At 34.7% G+C, this 25,470-nt stretch overlaps 2 long non-coding RNA genes across 4 annotated transcripts in view; one reads left to right on the top strand and one right to left on the bottom strand.

Annotated features, from left to right (window-relative positions):
* The window catches only part of LOC309662480, a 347,855-nt gene extending 323,728 nt beyond the window's left edge, over positions 1–24,127 (top strand). The window contains exon 2 of the long non-coding RNA XR_014264725.1: positions 1,913–24,127. This is a non-coding gene — a long non-coding RNA (uncharacterized lncRNA). The remainder of the gene's footprint in view (positions 1–1,912) is intronic.
* LOC309662426 overlaps positions 1–25,470 on the bottom strand; it is a 408,402-nt gene that overhangs the window by 306,322 nt on the left and 76,610 nt on the right. The window lies entirely within an intron of this gene.

The raw sequence follows: 25,470 nt of genomic DNA on the forward strand, positions 1-25,470 counted from the left end.
AGAAAGAGAAAAACAAATACCGTATGCTAACACATATATATGGAATCTAAAAAAAAAAAAAAATGGTTATGAAGAACCTTGGGGCAAGACAGGAATAAAGACACAGACCTACTAGAGAATGGACTTGAGGACACGGGGAGAGGGAGGGGTAAGCTGGGACAAAGTGAGAGAGTGGTAGTGTATATATGGACATATATACACTACCAAATGTAAAATAGATAGCTAGTGGGAAGCAGTCGCATAGCACAGGGAGATCAGCTCAGTGCTTTGTGACCAGCTAGAAGGGTGGGATAGGGAGGGTGGGAGGGAGGGAGATGCAAGAGGGAAAAGATATGGGGATATATGTATATGTATAACTGATTCACTTTGTTATAAAAAGCAGAAACTAACACAGCACTGTAAAGCAATTATACTCCAATAAAAATGTTAAAAAAAAAAAAAAAGAATGTCCATTGCAATGAAAACCTGGAGATAATCTAAATGCTTGTCAATAATAGAGTAAGTAAATTATGGTACATCCATTCAATGGATGTGCATACTATAAATTTAAATAAAAGAATAAACTGAATAAGAACATGAAAATTATGACTCCATTTTTTTCAAATGTATGTGTGTATGGGATATGTGTATGTACACAATTATAGAGTAAATATTTGGATAAAATTCTTGTATATATAGCAAAATGTAAACAATAGTCATCTTAGGTTTGGGTAATTATAGATTATATTCATTTTCTATATTATATTTATATTTTTTCTGAACTTGTAGGTTTCTACATTTACCAATTTTCTGAATTTTTGGCAATAAGCAATATTACCTTTATAATATTTATATAATAGTGTTTAAGGAAATATAATAGTGCTATTTTAAAATAAAAAACAATATAAGATAGGCAAATATCATGAGGGGCTAAAAGTGGGAATACAAAATTAATTTGTGGTCCAGAAATTTAGAGAGTAACTTATAATAAGAAAAAACAGTAATAATAATAAATAACTTATGAGGTATATTTTTCATTATGTCATAATTCTCATTGTAGAAATTGCAAATTATATAAAAGCTCAAGAAGAAAATTAAAATTAAAACCATTAATAAAATCTGTTTTATTTTTAGGAGTGTACTTTTAATTAATATTTTAAAATAAGCTTTCCAGATTAAAATATATAATTATAGATTTCAGACTTTTATAGTTGAATAAATGTTCTTTCTGTCAAGGTGAAAAAGAACATGTTGAAAAAGAAAGATACAGTGTAGCTGCTGAGCTGGAATTGGACTAAAATATTACAGGTACAGGGAATTACATCTTCAGATTGCCAGGGAAGAGGTAACTTGGGCGTCCCTTGAGCTTTCTTTTTGGTTATTAACAAACTACCCAATTTTTAAAATGTAAAAGCGAGAGAAATGAGTCAATATGCAAAAATTGTTTTTTACTTAGAATTTGGGTTGACTGCTTTACATAAGGAAGGCCAAAAGCTGCCATCACCCAATCAACCAAGGAAGCAGAGAGGGATCATTCAGAGGGACGAAAGTAAAGCAATGAGTAGAGAACTTCTAAATAAGACTGACTTTTCCTTTATAATATGGTCCTTTCCAGGGTGCTCTAGGAAGCAACTGGCTTTTTCCTACAGAAGGATTATCAGTGGTGGACACAGCTGTGCAGATCTGGCATACAGTGTGGTTTTTTTTCCCCCTAGATTTGCCAGCTCTCTAACCTCCCTCACCCCAAAGTTGTTGCTCAGAGTCATCTAATCCTACTCTGAGAACACATGATCTAAGCTTGGAGCCTGCCTCTCCCACCCTGGCCCCCATGGGGAACCTGCTGTTACAGGCAGTAAGAGTGTTTTCTCTTTGTTATTTTCAAACAACATTTGGACAAAAATGAAGAAAATAAATAGTATCAAAACTTCTATAGGGGCTTCCCTGGTGGCGCAGTGGTTGAGAATCTGCCTGCCAATGCAGGGGACACAGGTTCGAGCCCTGGTCTGGGAAGATCCCACATGCCGCGGAGCAACTGGGCCCGTGAGCCACAACTACTGAGCCTGCGTGTCTGGAGCCTGTGCTCCGCAACAAGAGAGGCCGCGATAGTGAGAGGCCCGCGCACCGCGATGAAGAGTGGCCCCCGCTTGCCACAACTAGAGAAAGCCCTCGCACAGAAACGAAGACCCAACACAGCCAAAAATAAATAAATAAATAAATAAATAATTTAAAAAAAAGAACTTCTATAGTCTCCACTTGTACGAAACCCATGTCTCCTGCTGCCTTTTGAAATTCTGGCCTTTATTATGACTAGTACAGGCTAATGAAATGGAGAAAACATCTGCAGCCCATCAAGAAGCAACAATAGCGGCTGCAAGACCCTATAGCATTTACCTAGGTGAGATTAAAGAGTACCACTCAAAACCAACAATGAATACCCAAATAATGTTTAACTACACAAGGACTTAAACTGTGAGGAATTTCATAACTTGCCTATTTGTCTAAAGAAAAATTAATGAAACAAATAGCTGGGTTAAAGCTAGGCTTCTCTATCTTGTAAACCACTATATCTGTTTATTTTTTAAAAATGGTCTGGGTTGATGAATTTTTTTATCAAACTAGTGGGAAATCTTTTTCTTTGACTATCTTATCCATTCATTTACTCATCTGGTCAACAAATATTTCTTGACCATCTGCTATGTGTCAGCAATGTTCCAGGTGCTCAGAATACAAGAATGAACAAAAGATACCAAACCCTAAACAAACATATAAAAACCCTTGGACTCACTGAATTAAAATTCTAGCAGGGGAGACACATGATAAACAAGAGACATAATAAATATGTAAATGATGCGGTATTTTTAAAAGTGATATATGCTCCGGACAAAAATAAAGCAGGATAAGGAGGACCGGAAGTTCTCAGGGCAGTTGCAACTTTAACTAGCTGGTCAGGATAGGACTTAATCCTATCCTATTAGTGAGAAAATAATGTTTGAGCAATGACTTTAAAGAGGTAAGGAAGTTAGCCATGTGTTATTTTGGAGGAAGACCATTTCATTTGGAGAGACTATGAAACAAGAAGGCCAGTGTGACTGGATAAAGGAGAGTAAGGGGGAGAGTGGTAGAAAATGAGATGGAATGAAGATGTATTTAATAGGGAATAACAAATCTGACTCCATATTAGATCTGTGTCTTTTACTCTAACCTTTGTATTCTATTGCTTTTGCTAAGTGGTGTTGCCTATAGCTGAATGTATACATAAGGGCCCATCTTTGAGAACCCTGCACCTCCCATGGCTGAATGTTAAGCTAAAATACCTTTGTTTAGCTCACAGGAAACATCCTGACCCAGACCCAGCCCCCTGTGATGGCTGCAGGAAAGAAGAAATTAAGACATCCGCTACTAGAGTCCAACTGAAACCAGAAAGTATTTGCAATAACTTATGGTCTTTTTAACTTTGCTCCTCACCTCCCCCCTCTCTTTGTTTTTCAAAAGAAACTAGCATCCAGACCCTGGTAAAATGGTTCTCTAGGACAGCAGTCCACCACCGTCTCAGCCTCCCAGCTTTCTGAATCAAGTCATTATTCCTGCCCCAACACCTCATCTCCAGATTTACTGGCCTATCATGCAGTGAGCAGAAAGAGCTTGGACTCAGTAACAAAGACACCAGGCTGCACAGGGCCTTGTTGAACATGTGAGGACTTTGGCCTTTTTCTCTGAAATGGGGAGCCGTGTGAGGGTTGTGAAGAGAAGAGTAACTGACTGAACTTCTTTTATATGGGTCCCTTTGCTGTGAAATCCCTTTGGAGGTGGGAATATGGGTAGAAATATGGAAACCAGTTATGAGACTTTTGTAGTAATTTGAATGACAGATAATAATACCTTTACCATCCAGGTTGAAAGCAGTTTAAGTATTTTTGCTGAAAGAAAAATATTTGTTCTATTTTACAAGTCAGCTTGATAACATGATTGTCAATTAAAAATCCTACAGTCGTGGTCCTCAAAGCAGGGTAAGTTGATGATTTAGGCCAAGTTGTGAACTACACATGCATCTTGGTATTGGGGTTCTGAAATGCCTCTTCTTCCTCCAAATCTCTAATGGTTTATCATGGTGACTTGGTCACCCTATAAGGTCACTATGAGTATGCTCAGTACCTGGGAGGGAGGATAGAAACTTACTAATAATGTGAAGCCTATCCGTACACTTGATAATATTTCAAATTGTATAGTCAGAGTCTTCTAAATCAGAAATCTGAGAAAAAGCAATGCAAGCCCATCCACTTTGGTTACAAGGCAGTAAGTAAACAGAACTGCAATCATTAGCTTTGGCTGTTGACATGTTAGTCAAGGAAAGCCAGCCTTGAGATGTCCCGGTAACTGGGCCTAGACACAGGCGGTGCGGAGGGTTCAAACTAAGGTAAAGATGGTACTGCAGCCCAGGATTTCCCAAAGTCTGGTCATCAAACAGAGGAGGCTGGACAAATTAATATGTTTGTTTTTGGTTTGGGTTTTTTTTTTTTTTAATAAAGAGTCCTTGGGAAATGCTATCTTCAAGTTAAGCAGATATATTCCTATCAGAGCTTGTCAGAACCTTTAATATGCTAGCTTTCATCACAAATCTCCAAGAGTGTAATACATTATGCTCAGTTTCCCAGTGTTATTTTGAGACCTGATCCACCATAAAATTTTTTTTCATTCTTCTGTGTATCTTTTGCCATCTGAACACCTAGCACAGTGCTTTGAGTAGAAAATTTTAAAAGTAAATAAATGTATCTTCCTAATTCTCCAAATAACTTACACTTAATGGAGGCTACAAAGTTGCATGGCTTTAACTTAATATATAAAATATCAGAGAAAGATAGCACCCTCAAAAGAAGAGACATAGGGTGTGGCTCTAATTATTCCACTTTCTTTTTCTTTATAGACTCTGGATTGTATAATATACAAAATCATATTCAGTAGTTAGCCCATGAATACTAAATACTGATATATGTGTGTGTGTATGTGTGTGTATATATATATATATATATATATGTATACATGTATACATATATACACACACATACACACACACACACATTCTTAGAATTATGATATACCTTTTAGAAATGTACTCTTAACTTCAAGGCCTACTGTATCTATCATGATTGTTTTAATATGTCCTTTTTCTGAATAATAGGTAATTGAAGCAATTGGCATACTTGTCCTCTGTCAACCGCTATACTAGGTAAAATAAGTAAGAATTTAACCCAGCATATACTAAGTCAAAGTCAATGTTTTATCTACTTCTAAGAATGGCCATCATCAAAAAATCTACAAACAATAGATGCTGGAGAGGGTGTGGAGAAAAGGAACCCTCTAGCACTGTTGGTGGGAATGTAAATTGATACAGCCACTATGGAGAACAGCATGGAGGTTCCTTAAAAAACTAAAAGTAGAACTACCATACAACCCAGCAATCGCACTACTAGGGATATACCCTGAGAAAACCATAACTCAAAAAGGGTCATGTACCACAACGTTCATTACAGCACTATTTACAATAGCCAGGACATGGAAGCAACCTAGGTGTCCATCAACAGATGAATGGATAAAGAAGATGTGGCACATATATACAATGGAATATTAGCCATAAAATGAAACGAAACTGAGTTATTTGTAGTGAGGTAGATGGACCTAGAGTCTGTCATACAGAGTGAAGTAAGTCAGAAAGAGAAAAACAAATACCGTATGCTAACACATATATATGGAATCTTAAAAAAAAAAAAAATGGTTCTGAAGAACCTAGGGGCAGGACAGGAATAAAGATGCAGATGTAGAGAATGGACTTGAGGACACAGGGAGGGGGAAGAGTAAGCTGAGACGAAGTGAGAGAGTGGCATGGGCATATATACACTGCCAAATGTAAAATAGATAGCTAGCGGGAAGCAGCCGCATAGCACAGGGAGATCAGCTTGGTGCTTTGTGACCACCTAGAGGCGTGGGATAGGGAGGGTGGGAGGGAGACACAAGAGGGAGGGGATATGGGGAGATATATATATATGTATAGCTGATTCACTTTGTTATAAAGCAGCAACTAACACACCATTGTGAAGCAATTATACTCCAATAAAAATGTTTAAAAAAATAAAAATAAATAAAAAGTATAGAATGAAAACAGAATATGAAACAGGCTAGGTATTAACTATTTTTAAAACACACTTATAACAAGTGACCTGAAACATATTACCATACCTTTTTAGTCCATTAAGTAGTTTTGTTTCAAATAACTGAATAACTATAGATATCATTAAAAATCTTAGAGCCAATCATTTAGAAGCTTCTGTACGCCAGTAATTCTATTCTTCAAGGACACACATATGGGCTTGCCACTGTAACAAATGCATTTATATCTGTGATGGGTGTTAAGTCCTTGTACACGTACATACCACAAATGTAGGGTTTTCTTCCTAAATATCCTATCTCCAGGACGAAGACTGAAATAAATACACAGGAAATCTTTTCCTTTATATAAAATAACAGCAAAAGTTTCCCTTTGTATAAATTAAGAGCCAACTTTCTTCCACTTATTATGTCATGCTCATTCTAAAATGAACAGTAAATGAATAGTAAAATACCTTTTACTATGTAATCAGAAACAGATTCTTTGAACAGGTTTAAATTAAAAACAACCACCCAAAATTCTGCCTTCTAAGAAGAAAAAGAGCTCTTGAAAGTTCTGAAACCTTAGCCAGTCACTGGTCAATATACTGGTCACAGGAGGACTCAAAAAAGTATATGTGGCTCTAGATGGGAAGGGTCCTGGAAAACCCTCCTCTGAAAGTCTGCCCCTCCAGCAATGGGGCAAGAGCAGCTTCCTCGAATACACAGGACAGTGCATTTTGGTAGCAAAGGGAGAGGTACTCAATCACATAGGTTTGAATGTGCACAAAGAAAAAGCAATGACTTTTGATACTGAATGACCCTTCTTATTAATACAGCATTCTGTACATTGTGGGTACAGCTTAGGGAATTTAAGAACTTTATGAGTCACCTATAACAATTCCCCAAACTCCTTAAGGTGAAAAATATTTTAATGAAAAGAAAAGAAAATGAAAGCCTTTATTTTCTTTTCTTCTGATTTTGAACAGATGCACTTTGGGAAATGGTGATGTCCTTTTAGTAAATCAGAATGTCAGCTGAGTAAAAAGAAATATAAACTCCTGGACATTCTCTGTAAGTTAAAACAGTATAAGTAAATTTAGTCAAAGTAAATGACATCTAGTGGGGAATACAAGAAAACTATATTTATTTATAAATGCATTCACTTAAATTCTAAACAAGTAATTTACTAAGCTATAATTTTGAGAAATTGTGATGTGATTCTGACAAAGAATATCAAGAATTTTAAATGGTAAAAAGGTGATGGGTAGATAAAAGAATATAGGTTGATAAAAAGATTAATGTACAGGCTCAGGCATCTTAATGTTACAATCTATGGTTATGAGTAATCATTTGGAAACAAAAACTCCTCTAAGTGGCTCTTGTCCTTTTCCTGCCCTCACAGTACCTAACCAGCTGTAGCTGACATCAGTTTAGGAATAAGCCACATTTCTACAAATCAGAGTCTGTTAAAAGAGATGTACATTGTCAGCCAATCAACTAGATTCTGATGGAGTATTGAAACACATCTCCATTTATTTAGTTCTTCCTTGCTTTCATTGGAGTTTTGTATTTTTCCTTGTATAGATCTTGTACATATTTCATTAGACTTATACCTACGTATTACAATTTGGGGGTTGCCAATGTAAATGGTATTTGTTTTTTATTTCAAATTCTACTAGTTCTTTGCTAGTATATAGGAAAGCAATTGACTTTTGCATATTGATCTTGGATTCTACAACCTTGTATATTGTACCTTTTTAAGAAATAAGTTTTACTGGAGTTCAACCATGCCCACTAATTTATGTATTGTCTGTGACTACTTTTCAGCCACAACAGCAGAGTTGAGTAAATGTGATACAGACTCTATGGCCTGAAAGCCTGAAATATTTGTTACTGACAATAATTGTACTCTTCGTCCATGATTTCAATTGCAGGCATCTCACTCTCCTGACTGCCTCTTGTCTTTTCAGCTTACCTCCCCTAGATTTCTGATTCCAACAATTCTATGACTTTTGGGGACTTTCAATCCATTGATCCAGTACATCATTTTTTACTTTCATTTCTTATCCACCTTATATTCCATGATCCATCATTTTAATCATTCTTTTTCATACTTCTCTTTCTTTTCAACATATTTACTTGGAAAAAATGTCAAGCCTGGATAAATGTAATTCTCCATCTGCTTTGTGCCTGAAACTTTGCAGTTGAATATAAGTGACAAAAAGAAAAAAAAAACACAGAACCATGTCCACTGGTTTCTCTTTCACTTCATAACCAGAGAACTTAAACAGACTTCAAGTTAAAAAAAAAAAAATTTTTTATTTCCTTAACCAATTCATTCTTCTTGCTGCCTATTTTCTACTTTCTCCATCTTCCTCCAGCTATTACACTTCCTCCCTATCTCACAACTAAAAAATGAAAGCAGAAGTAATCAGAAAAGAAATTTCACAAACTCCTACCACATCTACTCACTTGTCCAAATCTGTGTCCTTATACTGTTTTTCCTTTGGTTTCCATAGATAACTCCATGTTCCTGACAATTTATCCACTCATTCTCTTCCCTCTAGACTACTCAAGTGCATTATTCCAGAAATTACCTCTTCTTTTTCATACACTGTTATTTTACCCTCACTACTGGATCAGCCCCATCAACACACAAACATGCTGTAATTCTTCTCATAGTAAAACAAAACAAGGAACTCTCTTGACTCTGTATTACCTTCCAACTACCTTTCTGCTTCCCTTTACAATAAAACTCCCTAAAAGAGTAAAGTATATTTGATATCCCTACTTCATTTTCTTCTCTTTCTTCTTGAAGGCAATCTAATAAAACTTTTACCCTAAACCTTCCACTGAACCTTCCACCTATTCATGTGAGTGGCCTTGAGAAGAGAGTCTATGCTCAGTATAGCAGCTAAAGTGATCTTTTAAAAACTTTAGATCATATGACTCCTTTCTTCAACTCTCTAATGGTTTTCTATCTCAGTCAGAGTAAAATCATTCTTTACATGATCTGACCACCACTACCTTAGTGATCTCATCTGCTACTATATCACTTTCACTCACTTTGCTCTGTCAACGAGGACCCCTCACTTTTCCTCAAACATACTAATCACGCTCTTATGTCCAGACCTAGTAATATGTTGATCTCTCTGCCTAAAAGTCCTTCTCTCCAATATCAGCATGGCTCACATCCCCATCATCTTCAGGCTTCTGCACAAATAAATGTCTCTGTGACAAAGAGACTTACCCTGACCAACCTATTAAAAAGAAACCTACCCCCCAACAGTTCCTCTCCTCTTTCCCTGCTTTAATTATTTGACATATTATACATTTTACTTGTATATCTGTCTCTCCTCACCTGAATGTAAGCTCCATAGGGCTAGGATTTTTCCCAATTATTCACCGTTTTCAGACACTGAAACAGTACATGTCACAAGGCTGGCACTCAGTTAATACATGGAAAATGTATAAAGGAATTAAAGAAGAATAATTAAAGTTTAACAATTAGCATTTTGCCATGGAACTTACTCAGATTACCTAATTATAAACAAATTTAGATGAAAGGAAAATGTACAATCCTGTTTCAGTTTATTTTTTTCTTTTTATATAATATCTTTTTAACAAAGTTCACTTTTATGAAAAAAAAATGGATCTATCCAAAATACAGGATGTGAATGTTTACAGCCTTTTATGTATTTTTCATTGAATTTATATTTTTTATAATTTATTTATAAATTGGTAGAGCAAAGATGGGCAGATGATATGCTTTATAACCTGTAATTATTTAAGTAGAAATGTTTTAAATAAAGCTCCTAGGACTTTAATCTTCTGCTCACTACTGCTTCATAAATTTTGCAAATTCTGATTATTGTGAATATCACACTTTGATGTGTGACACACATGTAATTTCTATTCCTTGGATTTTTTTCCTCACTTACACTATTTTGCAAACAATATCGGCTTGAGTTAAATTAACAGAAGGCAATATGACAAAATTAAATAGCAATTCCTTCTTTCTTTAAATTGCCCAGTTCTTTCCTTTTTGTGTTTTGCACATGTCATATCTTGTTCATGACTACAAACATGGAAATTTTTTAGTTTGGTGCTTATCGTCTCTTTCACATGCACTCTGATGTCTACCCTCTGTGTGTTCCAACCCCCAAACACATACTAGAACAATGTGCTTTCTCTATCATGTTAAGTTCGGTGGGCCATTCAGTAGTCTGTGTCAAACCTCAGATGTGCTGTAGCCTCCTCACTTACTTTAAGTAAAAGTCATATTAAAAACACTGATTTCACATATTAAAAACTGAAGGGACACATTCATATCTTTCTTTTTCTATTACCATGTTCTCATATCATCCACACCAATGTGTTTTCTTCCTCTATAGTACTTTGCTTAATTTCATTATGTTTTTTTCTGTTTCTGTTAATGCCTAACTGTGACAATCTATGAAATATCTGTCGATTCCTTATTTTATGCTTATTTACTTATCCTAAAATGAATCAATAATTGGGAGAATATTATCAAATAATTATTTCTAGAGCAATCTATTACTAAATTATTCCATGAAAATAAAATTTTATTAAATTTGCTTCGGAATGTTAACAAAGGTAAAAAAAGAAAAATTAAAGTAGAAGAAAATCGCTTTTATGTAATGGTTAGTGCTATAGACTGGATGTGTACACCCAAAATTAATATTTTGAAGCCTAATCTCCAATGTGATGGTACTTGGAGGTGGGAACTTTGGGAAGTGATCAGATCTTGAGGGCAGAGCTGTCATGAATGGGATTAGTGCCTTTATAAAAGAGACCCCAGAGAGGTCCCTTGTTGCTTCCCCCACTGAGAACACAGGGAGAAGATGAACCAGGAAGTGAGCCCTTACCAGAAACTGAATCTGCCAGCACCTTGATCTTGGATTTCCAAACTTTCAAAACTATGAGAAATAAAGATCTGTTGTTTATCAGCCACCTAGTCTAAGCCTAGTTTTATAACATCCAGAATAAACTAAGACAGCCTAATTTATAAAAAGATAATCTTCAGTAGGATATAATGAGTGATACCTTGCCAGAATCATTGTGAGAATTAAATGATAGAATGTATAAAAAAGACATCAGGTTGAGTATTAGCTCATCATAGATGCTTCATAAAAGATGAATCTAGTGCAAGATCTTTCCATAATCAGAGTCCACATTAGCCAGGCAGATGTCATGGTTTTGCTCAAAATGTCTAAGAAATTGATGATCTGGGCATGGCTGAGCACTATTTGATAGAGTTTAAAGAACTTAATAGAAAAACTCCAAGAAATTAAACCTCCTCATTAACACCAAGTGTACCATTTTGAAAGTAATTAAAATATAAAGCACAATAGACTAATCACGATGACAAAATTATTATACTATAGTATAGCTATTTTGTATTATACTATTCTATAACTACACATTATATTATTTTCAATAATCAAGGTGCTTTTTTAACCAGACAAAATGAAAGTATGCAAGATTTTTTAAAAATGCATACATCAATAAAACTTCTGAAATCAAATTAGCACTCATCAATCTTGAAATTTTCTTTTAGGAATAAGGAGTCCAAAAATAAACACAAATGAAATATTTGAAGCTTTCAAATTGTCCCTAAATGATCAAAATTACAAATATAGTATTGATGATGAAGAACTATTTTACACATAATCTATATTTCCTCCTTCTACTAGATATCAGAAAACAAAGTGTTAAAACTCAGTTTAGAATAATGTGCAAGTCTTTGACATACATTTTTAAATCTTTTGTTAAAATTTACCAATTCTCATTTTCAGGCCACAAAAAGGAATTTAATGATCTACTAATTAAATCATTTGTATAAAATGCTTTATACACTTTAAATTGTTTTGTACATTTTTGTAGAATTATTTTTAATAAAGATAATATTTATTCAATATTTTCTGTTGTTTTTAAATTCTTAATAAATAACTTAGTTCAAAACTTCAAAATATATTTAAACAATAATTCTGCTCAATTTTGTTAACTGGAAGTAAAATGAAGCCCTAGAACAATTTTAGAAATAAATAGTTTAAGATACACAGATTTTTTTCTTTTTTAAAAATAGTCTATAAACAACTTGGTTCAAAATTTATCAAAGCATTTCTTGGACAACCTCTATCCTCAATAAGAAATTGATCTAAATATGATGAGACCATTTGTGGACTTTCAGGTATGCTTAGTATATCTGTAGGATGAAAGAGTCTCACTGAAAAACAGGATCAACAGAGAAATAAGATGTACTTCATGATGAATCTTAAAAGAGTATCTTCTTTAAAAAAAGAGTATCTTCTAGCAGGAAACTATATATTAGTGGAGAATTTGTTGCTAATTCTCATATATACAGAACATGAGAAAAATTGTATTTCTGCGATCTCTCAGTATAAATCATGAATAAACACCAAAGAGTCGTTCATAGTCACTGGAAAGAGAAACAGTTACAAAATTAATCCCACTTTTCTTTATACATTATTTACTTTGCACAACATACAGCACATTCAAAATGGACCAAACACTATTCTAGGGGATTTCCCAATACTACGTTTTTTAATTCTTATAACAACTCCATGAGGTGGGTACTTGTGTTGTCCCCATTTTACAGGAAGGGAACTGAGACACAAAAAGTTTAAGTAACTTTCCCAAGACCATATGGCTTAACCACTCTGTCATACAGGCTCTCTCATGGCCTCTTTCCATATGTCTATTCTTGTACTTTTATTAAAATAAAGTCTTCTGTCTTTATCAGGTTCTTCCATAATTATGTCATCCACTGCAAATATAATAAAATTCACTCTATCTATTCACTCTATCATCCCCTCTCAAGTAAACACATCACAGAAGTAGATAAGTGGATGACCAATAAGCACATGAAAAGGTGTTCAAAATTATTAGTTATCAATGAAATTAAAATTCAAATGAGGAGACACTATTTCACTCCCACCAGCAAGGCTAAAATCAAAACAGATGACAATATCAAATGTTGCTGGACCACTCATATGAACTGGACCACCCTACTATATAAAACTGGTAGGTGTATAAGATGTTTTCAATTACACCTCAGAAGTGTTTGGCAGTTTTTTTTAGTAAAGTTAAGCCTAGGCCAATCTCACAATTTTTCAGTGGTGCTATGCCCAGGTATACTTTCCCAGATACCCTGGCCACTCATAGATAATTGCCTGCTACTGAAAGTGATCCTGCTCCGCCTCTCCCACACTTTGTATTTTCCAAACTGAAGTGTTTTAAAGTAAATTCCAGTTTTCAGATTATTTTGCTGCATATACTTCTGTGAACATTGTTAACAAGTTCCAGTTCCAATCAAGGCTGAGTAAGCACTTCCATTGTTTCTCTGCCACTGACTATAACTAAAAACAGCAGATAGAATGCATGGAGCAGCTACCTGAGGACTCTAAAAAGTAAACGGTAGCTGAAGGAATAAGGGAAGGAAACTAGAAACTGAATGCCACTGAACTGGTAGTGAGTTTAACATAGATTTTTCCACCAGTATCCCATGCTCTGGATTCAGAAGCATCATAAAACCTGAATCTATGTACCAAGTATGAACAGAAAATGTTCCAAGAGAAACTACCTATTTCTGGTCCACACAGTAGGAAAGGAGGCTTCTATGGGTCAGAGACAGTGTGGGGAATCACACGGGGGCTTTCATTTGTTTTTGCGGTTCTCTCTTCCCCTCTCCCCCAGAAAATCCTGTAGCTATAGTGGGGATGATGACAGCAATAGATAAACAGGTGCCTAAAACTCTAAGGGAGGGAATCTTTTTCACTGACCAGAGAAACTCTTCTTTTAAGAGCATGGTAGGGGCGGGGGGAGTCCTGTTATGCTTCTCTCTCTCCCTCCAACTTCTCCACTCCTCTACCATTTTCTCCTCTCTGTCTCCTTACTGCTCAGCACTAGAAACAGGCATAATCATGCCAGAGGCCTGTCAAGGCAAGGAAACTAAAACCCAAGATTGCCAGCTAAGGAAAAGAGAAATGTATTAGGGAAATCACAGAGAGGTGTGAGTTCAAGAAAGTGATTCCATAAAGTTGTGTATGAACTCCTGGGCTCACCACTAAGCTGAGCATGCATAGATCTGACTTTGCTAAAACAAACAAAAACAAGTGACGTTCTCCATTAGATTAAATAAGACCTAGAGTTGTATAACATAATATTAAAATGTCCAAGATACAATCCAAAATAACCTGACATATAAGTACTGAAAATTTTTAACTTCTCACATTTAAGAGATGCCAAACTTAAGATAATTTTTGGAATTATCAGACAAAAAATTTAAATCAGCTATTAAAATCATGCTACAAGAAGAAACATGTGAAAGAACTGTTTACAAAGCAGATCTTTTTCACTGTTGATTTCTACCAAACATTTAAAGAAGAAATGATACCAATTCTAAACAATTTCTCTAGGAAAGTAGAAGAGGGTAGATCATATCCCAACTCATTATCTGTAGCCAGGATTACCCACAAAACAGACCAAAACAGAAGAGGAAAATTAACTACTAGCCAATATTCCTTATGAATATTTACAAACAAAAGTTATCAACAAAATATTAACATAGCAAATCCAGCAATAAATTTAAAAAACAATTCATCATGACCAAGTGGTGTTTATCTCAGGAATGCAAAGTTCATTCAATATTGAAAATCAATTTTTGTAATCCATTATATTAACAGATTAGAGAAGATAAAATATGTGATTATATTAATCAGTGCAGAGAAAAATCTGACACAATATCCATTCATGATTTTTAAAAAAACTCTCAGCAAATGAGGAATAGAATTATACTTCCTTAACCTGATAAAGGAAATTTAAAAACAAAAATAAAACAAAACAAACACACATAGCAAGCATTATTTGCAATGGTAAAGAATAATTGCTTTCACTTTAAAATCAAGCATAGGGCAAGAATATCATTCTCATCACTCCTATCCAACATTTTACTGGAAATTCTAGCCAGTGCAGTAAGAAAAAAATAAAGTAAAAAGAATAGTTTAGAAAAGAAGAAATGAAACTGCTCCTATTGGTTGATAACATGATTGTCTATGTAAAAATTCCAAGGAGTAAAAAAATAAATTCCTATAACTACTAAGTAAGTTTGGCAAGTTCATAGGGGGATAAAACGCCAACATTAAGAAAAATGAAAACTTATGCTCACACAAAAACATGTACCTGAATATTTATGGCAACTCTGTTAATGTTATCCCAAGACTAATAAAACAATTCCAATGTCCTTCAATGGATGAGTGAAAAACAAACTGTGGTACAACCATACAATGATGGTATAGCCATAGAGTGAAATACTATTCAGCAATAAAGAGAAATAACATTCAGTTGCACACAAAAACATGGATGAATCTCAAAGTCAGTATGCTGAGTGAAAGAAAGCAGTCTCAAAATGTTATAAACTATATAATTCCATTTGTATGACATTCTCTAAAAGGCAAAACCATAAGGATGGAGAACATCAGTGGTTGCCAGAGGTTAGAAAAGGGGGAAGTGTTTGACAACAAATAGTCATCAGAAAGAAGTTTTGGGAGCAATGGAACTATTCTTTACCCTGAATGTTGTGGTGATTACACAAATCTACACAAGCGGAAATTCATCGAACAGTACACCAAAAAACAAGAGTTAATATATGTATGTAAACTTTCAAATAATTTTTTAAAACAAAACATACATCTAACCTATGACCCAGCAATTTTACTCATAGGTATTTACCAAGATAAATGAAAACGTGTGTCCACAAAAGGCTTGTACTTAATTGCCTTATTTATAGTAACCAGAAAGTGGAAGCAGCCCAAATACACTATAATAGAATGAATAAACAAATTGAGGTGCTTTTATATAATGAAATACTACTCAGAGGTAAAAAGGAACAGCATGAATGAATCTTAAAAATATTATTTTGAATAAGAGGAGTCAGATACAAAATAGAACATATGCAATGATTCCATTTATAATTTCAAAAAAGGTACACAAATACACACTCTCTCTCTCTCTATATATATATCAACCATACCCCACCACCCATACACCCATACACAACATATAGATAGATAGATAGGTAGATAGATAGATAGATAATATATGTCTATAGATATATATAGATATATGTTGTTATTGGAAATCAAAACATTGATTGCCTATGGACATGGGGGCAAGAGTCTGGAATTAATTAATTAAAAGAACAGTGAGGAAACTTTCATAAGTGATAGATATGTTCTATATCTTGTTTGGGTTATGGTAACATGTATATATATAATTCTCAAAACTCATCAAACTGAACATTTTAATATAAAATAAAAGAAAACTAAAGAAAAAAACATATAAATTTTGAAATTAAACTGGGGTACTATAATTGCTTCATTCCCACAATGACTACAAACTTGAAATGGAGCACATGTGGGGAAATGTGGATCAAAAAGTGAGTATTAGACATGAATTCCCTGAAAAGTCATTCATTCTCTAAATGTAGTTTATTAAAATAAACTTAATTAGTTTCAACATCTTGTGCTAATAAGAGCTGAATCATGTTTTGGACATCTGATAGTACCTTCTAAGTTTTATCTCAGACGAAGTCACTGTATTGGCTCTAAAAGGGCAATCCTGTATGGATTCTAAACAAAATATTTCCTTTTTTGCTCTGTCTCCTAAACTTAAGGGTAAAAAAGTTTACATCCTTAGGCATAAGGTTTTAATTTCCTTTATGTTAACCACAGCTTCTCAAGGTACTTTTAATTCCTTGGGTCATAAAGGAAATGAAAAGTATTTGGAAATAATGAATCTTTGTAATGTCAGTGCCTTCAGTAAATGGGCACCTGCTCCATAGTACCACCAACCTGTTTCCTCCCAGTGGTTTTAACTTGCCAACACCACTGTTGCGCCAGTGGAATGAATGCAGACCCTGGCACCCCTAGCAATCACACTGTCTCAATGCCACTGCCCTTGCCCATCAGAAATTCCCCTGAACCACGGAAATTTCCGGTGAGAAAAACATGTGTAGAAGTGAAAAGTCAGAGAAGAGCAAAGATAAGAGTTACAGATAAAATTAATATAGCAAATAAATATGACATATCTATTTGAAAAAAAAAAGTAGTTAAAGTGGTCATGTGTCATGACTTCCCCATTCTGCATTTAAGGCAATTGTCACTAACACCTCATTATATTTGTTCCTGCTAAGCCTAGATAGAACTTCAGAGTCAACCTCATCTCACCATGTCAGGGAAATACTACCAACTAGTCACAATTAGTATGCAAGAAAAACCCTATTAGCCATCCCATGAAAGTTTTATGTTAACTTTATAAGATGTATTATTGATTGAGGAAAACTATAGAAGGCATTTAAAAAATTGGTCCTTGCGTATCTGGGTTGCATAAGAAATTACTCTTTCTGCAAAAACCAGACCACATCCATTTGAAACCTAAGAGTATCATGAAAGGAATTCCCAAATTTCCTTATAATAATGAAAGTACTCCCCATCTTTCACCCCACAACCACACCACAAACCTCACCTACATTCTCCCAGGATTTCTAACCCAGAATTGTTTAAGTCAACACACTAAAACAAAACACAGTGTGGTCTCCAAAGTTCCAAAAAGTAAGTATTAATGAAACTGTTCATTTAAAAGCAAACCTGCTCCTAGAAGTTGCTCCCTATTGCCAATGGAGCCATTCCCACTGTCAATAATGGAAGTGTTATATATAATCAAAGAGCAATGAGCATCCTTAGGTCTGAAGAGCTTTAAACAGAGACTTCAATATATCCATTAAATCAACATTTAAAATTATAAAAATCTTCTAGTTTTGCAAACAAAATATCCACTATGGCTTATGTATTTAGGTTTCTCAGGAAAATTCAGATTGATATTATCTGTAAATGTACAAATACTCTAATTTCAAGAAAACATGAAAGATAACCCATTGGATGTGACATGAGAAAGCAAAGGCTCAATGAAAGATAAACAAATTATAGTTTTAATTTCCAAACCACCACAAATCCATCATGTAGCATTTTCATCTCAAATATGCCAAGAAATTAAAGATTATTTGACTTGCAGCAATTAGACAAAAGCACAACCATTATGGAGGCACTGCTTTTCATGAACGTAGACTAGTTTTAAAGATTTGTTTATTTTGTTTTGTTTTTAAAGCAAAAGCATTATCTGCTCAATTGCCCAGCAAGAAGATTTTACAAATTTCTCTCGTTTCCATAGAAATGCATTGATTAGAACATAATTTCTGTTAATATTTTCTTCTTCTTCAGACTCCTCTCCTTGCTTAAACTAACAGTGCACCTGCCCCTTGCGGTCATTTTCATCTTTTGTTTGGCTCAGTAGGTTACCTAACTGGTGGATTTTATTGAGTTAAATCAAGCTGTCACTTCATCTGCTTGAAGGATGACTCAAATACTACACATAATAATAAAAGAAAAGTAGGATAAAATAATCTTGTCAAGCCAGAAAAACTGATTGCTTGAAGTTGTAGCCTTCAATCAATACACTAATTCCACAATTTATACCTTTTTCAATTGAAGAGGAAAGAAACCCTGATATGGTATTTCTTGGCTCACTGACCAACTTTGACCTTCTATCTATGTGAATGTAGGATTAACAGGGGCTTCTGCTTAGTGAAATCATCTATGAAAATAAGAAAACAAATGTGGGCATTTGTGGCTCCAGGTAACTATTAATTTCAGCAATGCAAGGAGGACACAGTATTTATTTAGTATGTCTACTAAAATGAAGCTTTTACTTAGCTTGAGGTAGATGGTCTTTTGTATTTAGAAATAATTTGAAGCTAGAATTGTGGCACAAAATGTTTTAAGATATGGCATAGTGTAATCCCCTAAGGAATTTTTTTTCTGTTTGATCTATTCATCAAAAACTTATGCAAAAGAATAGGTAACTAAGCAATATACCACTCTTTCTTTCAAATTGTATACTTATTTGGCTTCTTACAAAATCTGTCATCTATGATAAAATAGAGTTACACCCTCCTGCTGAGCTAGAGCTATGATTTCTTATAGAGTATAATGAACTATTTTTTCACCTGTTATTATTATTTTAAAATAATCTATCATTTTCAAAAGCTTAGGTTTGTTTGTAAATTGTAATTAATTTGCATACCTTTTAAAATCAATAAAAACACTTCATTTCAAAACTCCAGACTCTTTTTAGCTGTCAGATTTCTGCTTTCCTTTCATAATTCCTCCCCTGCAGGCATCAACCAGGAAATAAAATTCTTTGTTTAAATCCTTTTATATTTCACTAGGCCACCTGCTTACCTTGAACTATGGCATGCAATCAAGCAGGGTCCCCAAAACTAGTACTTTTTCTCCTACCCCATACCTTAGATGTGTGTGAGTGTGTATTTGTGCATACTACAAAGCAACCTATAAACTGGGTCATTAAAATTTTGGTTAAAAACATTTTCAATTACAAAAGTTTTCAAATAGTTTTAGCTTTAAATAAGTCATCTTCTTACATTATCAAGCAGTAATATTTTCATCAAAATGAGAGCTATATTAAATGCATAACACATATATACATATATATTTCTGAAATAAGCTTCTTTAAATGCCGGCTGCTGCGGAAACACAAGAATATCTTTGTCCTTCTGATGTGCTTAATCACATCTTGCTTCCAGCTTCAGCTTCTTAAGCCCTGATTTGAACTTTTGAAAAAACTGGGTGAGACTATTCTGTCATATAAACCAACTGAACAGACTGAGATCATTGAATGAAGTAGAGCACAGATCTTCAAATGCTGCTAGCATTTAAGAGCAGTAAATCAGAGTTTGAGATAGGTAAACAAAAACAACAAGTCTTTTTTTCCTTCAGAGCAAGCATATACTTGCCAAACCCAAAGCGTACCCCTCAAAAGAGACCATGGCCTCTTACTTCTATATCGTTTGGATTTGTTATAAGAGGGAGCAAGAGGGAAAAAGAAGACAAAGAAAAAAGTTAAAAATCTTAAGTGCTTCTCCTCCCTACCAGTCGCCTACACACATACACAAACACACAAATGCACATACACACACACACACCACTTCTTACCTTCAGTAAGAAGTTTAAAAAAATCATCTCCAAAAAGTTTACATTTACACATACAGAAACATATGTTCATTTCTAAATGGTGAAGAAGCACATTCAAACCAGTACCAAAATTATCTAACAAGTAAATTCCAGGATGCAATTAAAGGCCAGGAATGGCTTTCTGTTTGCACAATCCGATGAACTTGACTCACTCTTTATTTCTCTAAGATATTTATGTAGAATTTCATTCAGTTGACTAATCTCTTCTTCATGAAAATATTTGTTCTCCTTTATACTCTTCCACCTTTCCTGTGTCTTTTATTCCCTTTTTATTCTCTTCTTCCTTTTCTCTACTTCGAGCACTTCACAAGGTTTGACCCAGAGACCTGTACTTATATTAATATATATTCTCCTCTCTTTGATAATTCATTTATTCTAAAGGCTTCCATCTTCTGACTGAACTGTGGACAGCAGTCAATCTAGGGTTCAGGCTTTGGTTCCTAAGAGTCATGGAGAGGTCAGGCATTAAGCACAGGGTCAGGCCAAGCAGACAGTCTGGAACCAAGAAGAATACGGAAGTCAGCAGTCAAAAGCCAATTGGAAGATCAAGGCTGAGTGAAATGAAAAGAAAGGAATCATGCCTCAGCCAGATGTCAAGCAAGTAGAGTGGGTTTTAAACTGGGACAGGGAGCAGAGACCAGAAACACACATAGTTTCATATACCAAACACCTTAAAGAGGGAAATCCTGCCTCCTCTACCTTCATGCCAGGCAGAAACCAGTGACCAGTTTTCCCAGAGATTCAACACCAGGATCTGGACATCCTCACTGTTGTCTTTAAGTCATCTGAAACAATGAAAAGATCCCAATAATTCAAATTTTTCTCCTCTATACAAATATCCCCCAAATCGCTATATCTTCTTTTTTTTTTTTGGCCGCACCATGCAGCATGCAGGATACTTCCCTGACCAGGAATCGAACCCATGCTCCCTGCAGTGGAAGCGCGGAGTCTTAACCACTGGGCCACCAGGGAAGTCCCCCAAATCTCTATATCTTACCTGATCTCTCTACAGTCTCATATTTTCAAAAGCCAGCTCTCCCTGGAGGCTCTGTTGTCACTTCAATTTGGCAGAAGCCAATTATCTTTTCCCTTGTGTTCCCTATTTCTCTCCATTCATTCCTTTATTTAACAACATGTATCAAGTGACTACATTGTAATAGACAGTATTCTGGGAAACAGCAGAGAACAAAAGTGACAAAAATCTCATCCTTTGTGGAGCTTGCATTTTAGGGCTCGAGAGAAACAGACAATAAACAAAATAAATGGGGAAATTATGTAATATGTTCCATTAGAATATGATGCATAAACAAGAGAGTACGGATATAGCATCAAGATGGACAAATATATCAGTAGAACAGAATAGAAAGTCCAGAGCTAGATCCACACATATAGAGGCAACTGATTTTTGACAAAGAGGAGAAAGCAGTTCGGTGGAAAAATAATAGTATTCTCAACAAATGGAGCTGGAATAATTGAATATTCATATGCAAAAAAATGAACATCAATTCATACCTCATGCCATACATAAAAATTAACTCAAAAAGGATCATAGACCTAAGTGTAAGCCCTAGAACTATAAGATCTCTGAAAGAAAATATAGGAAAAAATCTTTGTGATTTTACTTAGGCAAAGATTTCTTAGATACAACACCAAAAATAGGATACTTAAAAAAGAAATTGGATTTCATCAAAATTTAGTACTTCTGCTTTTCAAAAGGTACTGTTAAAATAATAAAAATACAAGCCACAAAACAGGAGAAGATATTTGCAAATGACATATCTGATAAAAATACTGTATCTAAAATATGTTTTTTAGAAGTTCTCAAAACTCGTCCATAAGAGAATAACCCAATAAGAAAATCGGCAAAGATTTTAAAGATAATTCACCAAAGAAGATACAGAGGTGGCAAATAAGCATATGAAAAGATGCAAATTAAAATCACACTGATATATCACCACAGACATGTTAGAATGACTAAAATGACTGGCCACACCAGGTGTTAGTAAGAATGTGAAGGAACTGGAGCTCTCATATGCTGCTGGTGGGTATGTTAAGCAGTGCAAAGATTTTGGAAAACAGTTTGGCAGTTACTTAAAAAGTAAAACATCCATCTACCATAAGATCTGGCCATTCCACCCCTGGGTACTCCACCCCTCCTCAAAAAATGGAAGCCTGTATCCACGCAAAGACTTGCTCATGAATGTTCAGAGCAGCTTTATTTATCAGTACCGAAAATTGGAAAGAACTTAAATGTTTATCAACAGACAAATGGAAAAACAAACCATGGTATATTCATATAATAGTTGAACCTAGAAATATCTAAAAAAGTAAGAAAAATTTTAGATATGTCATGAATGAATAAAATATACGTAGACACTAGTCTATCTCTGCATAGGCATAATGTGAATGATATTTAAGATAAAATTAATAAATAATTTATAATTAATAAATAATAATTATTAATAATTAATATTATTTATTATTAATAATTAATAAATTAGTTTATTTACTGTTTTATAACTTCACTTCCAAAGAATTACATTATTGTACAGTATGCTGCTCTCCCATAATTGGAGGAACTGAGTATCAGCCTATTATCACAGGTAAGTGTTTTTTTTTAAGTAACAATTTTTCCAATACTATATTATATTTATGACTATATCGTATGCCATAAAATTTTTATAATGATTCATTTATTAGTGTATAGTCTAGGATACCATGAAGTAACTGTATTGATTATGCTAGGCTACCATAACGCAATCATATTGTGGCTTCTTCGTTATCAATGCATGAACTGTTATGTCTGCAAATAAATATGGATTTCTTTTTCACATTATATTTTCACTTTTGATGTCTATGTTAGTTATATGTATAATATCTCCAGTGTTTTGTATCATATAAGACAATATTGACACTATCTCTGTAGGTTTTGACAGAGACAATTCATCTTATAAACAGATGATGCAATTTTATGATATTGATAAATACAGTACTGTAAATGTATTTTGTTTGTTATGGTTTTCTTAATAACATTTTCTTTCCTCCTGCTTACTTTATTGTAAGAACGCGGTATATAGTACTTATGCAAAATATGTGTTAGTCGACTATGTTTTTGATAAGGCTTCCAAACAACAGTAGGCTATTAGCAGTTAAGTCTGGGGGGGAGTCAAAAATTATACGTGGATTTTCCACTGTGTGGAGGTTGGCACCCCTCATCCCTGTGTTGTTCAAGGGCCAAGTGTAACAAACAGGAGTGCTACGTGACAAGAAGATGGAGAAAGATGGTGACTGAGAATTGACCAACCTAAATATGCAAACAACTCATATAGTTTTACCAGATTGCAACTGCACAGAGCCACTAAGTTAATTCTATGATCAATTTTAGACCTGTATTTAGTGCTGAAATATCAGGCATTGTGCTATGTCCTGGATGACACAAAAAATATATAGCAGGAAAGGTCCCTGAAATTGGAAATTGGAGCTTTCAATGGGTGGGGGAAGAAAAGGGTAAAGAGCAAAGAAAAAAACAATACAGAGCTGTCTTAGACCTCAAATTGCTCAAAAAATGTTAAAATAATAAGAAAGAAATAAAGACTAAAAGGCAGGTGTGAATCCAAGAGGTAAATGCGCACACAAAATGGCAGATTCAGTGAAAACACATTTCTTTGAACTGGGGAACATGGCAGGGATGTGTTGGAAAGCAAGGCAGAATTCCACTCATTATTCTCTCACAAGGCATTTATTAAGCACATAATAGACACTGAGAACTAAGGATATAAATATATAGCTGGGTTCTGTCATGCCATATCAACATACTACCTGTCCTATATTTTCTTCTTTTGTTCTTTAACTCTTTGTGAAAATAGGGGTTTTTTTTCTAGCTTTATATCACTGACATGAATTAAAACCAGTAACACTTGCCAGTATACAACATATAAATTCAAATAATGCGTACCAGAAAATAAGTTCCTCAATGAAAAGAGTAGAATTATTTATTACCAGTTGCTAATTAGTGACTATTAACCACAATGTCACTTATTTTGGTACAACATTAGATTCTATGTCAATAAGCTTATTTAGTCTTTTAGGTTCACTGTTAATCAGTACTAAGAAATCCCAAGCCCTGTGGGCATATGGGAGAAAAGTTTAAAAACTTTCCTTCCTTCTCTGAATAGTTAAATGCTGAGAATTAATTCCTAATCAAATGGTGTGGCCTTGCTCAGTAAATAAAGAAGCAATGTAAAGTGATCTCCAGAATATTTTCTTCTGAAAATGTTAAATACCTTGGAACTGTCCAAAAAGTGATGGGAGAGGGTTTCTTATCCATTCACAGCTGTCATTTCATTTGAGAAAACATTACGATTAGCTTTTATCAAGTCTTTCAAAATATTTCCAGTGAATATTCCAGATGGCTGTATACTCATGTTGCTAAGATGACCAAAAGTTTTTAACATTTGTTTGTTGGCTGAATGGAAGATAAGTTTTGGGGCCTCAGTGCCCCAGATGTGTGATGTCTGAACACAATAATGAAAATAGCTAACATTTATTTACTGCTAGCTATGTATCAGACACTATTCTCATTCAATATTATTATTATTAATTATGAGAATTATTGTTATTCTCACGATAACCATATAAGGTAAATATTACTATTATGCCCTTTCACAATTAAGGCAAATTGGTTTCAGAGGGGTGAACTGTTATGCCCAAGACCATACAGCTAGTAAGTTGTAGAGATATGACTTGAACAAAGATCTACTTCTGGACTGTCTCTTAAGCCCCAGCACTGCTCTCTAGCTAGAAGCTACAGCTCTTCCAGTCTTCCCAGGGCATCTGATTCAGACTTCAGGCACCTGACCTTGGTTGTGTATCAGACCCTCTTCAGGTACTTGGGCACTCTGGCCCTTAGGAGCATTCCTGGGGAATCTCACCTCTACTAGTTCACTCTGCCCAGAAATCTTAAGTGTAGCCTAAGAGAAGGGAGTGCTGGAAGGAGGTTGCCATCAAAACTAATGGTCTGTAGCAAAGAAAAAAAAAAAATTCACCATAACAGCCACTTGTTATGCTTCATTCCACCATACCCCACTCCCTCTCTACTCCATTTCCCTTCCACTCTTCCTCTTCTCCCAGCTTTCCAAGCCAAGTCTGCATGTCTTTCCAGCCATGTCAACTTCTTCTCCAGATATTGCACTAATGTAAG

The sequence above is a fragment of the Balaenoptera physalus genome, assembly GCF_965194825.1.
Source record: "Balaenoptera physalus genome assembly, chromosome: 6".
Classification (NCBI taxonomy): domain Eukaryota; kingdom Metazoa; phylum Chordata; class Mammalia; order Artiodactyla; family Balaenopteridae; genus Balaenoptera; species Balaenoptera physalus.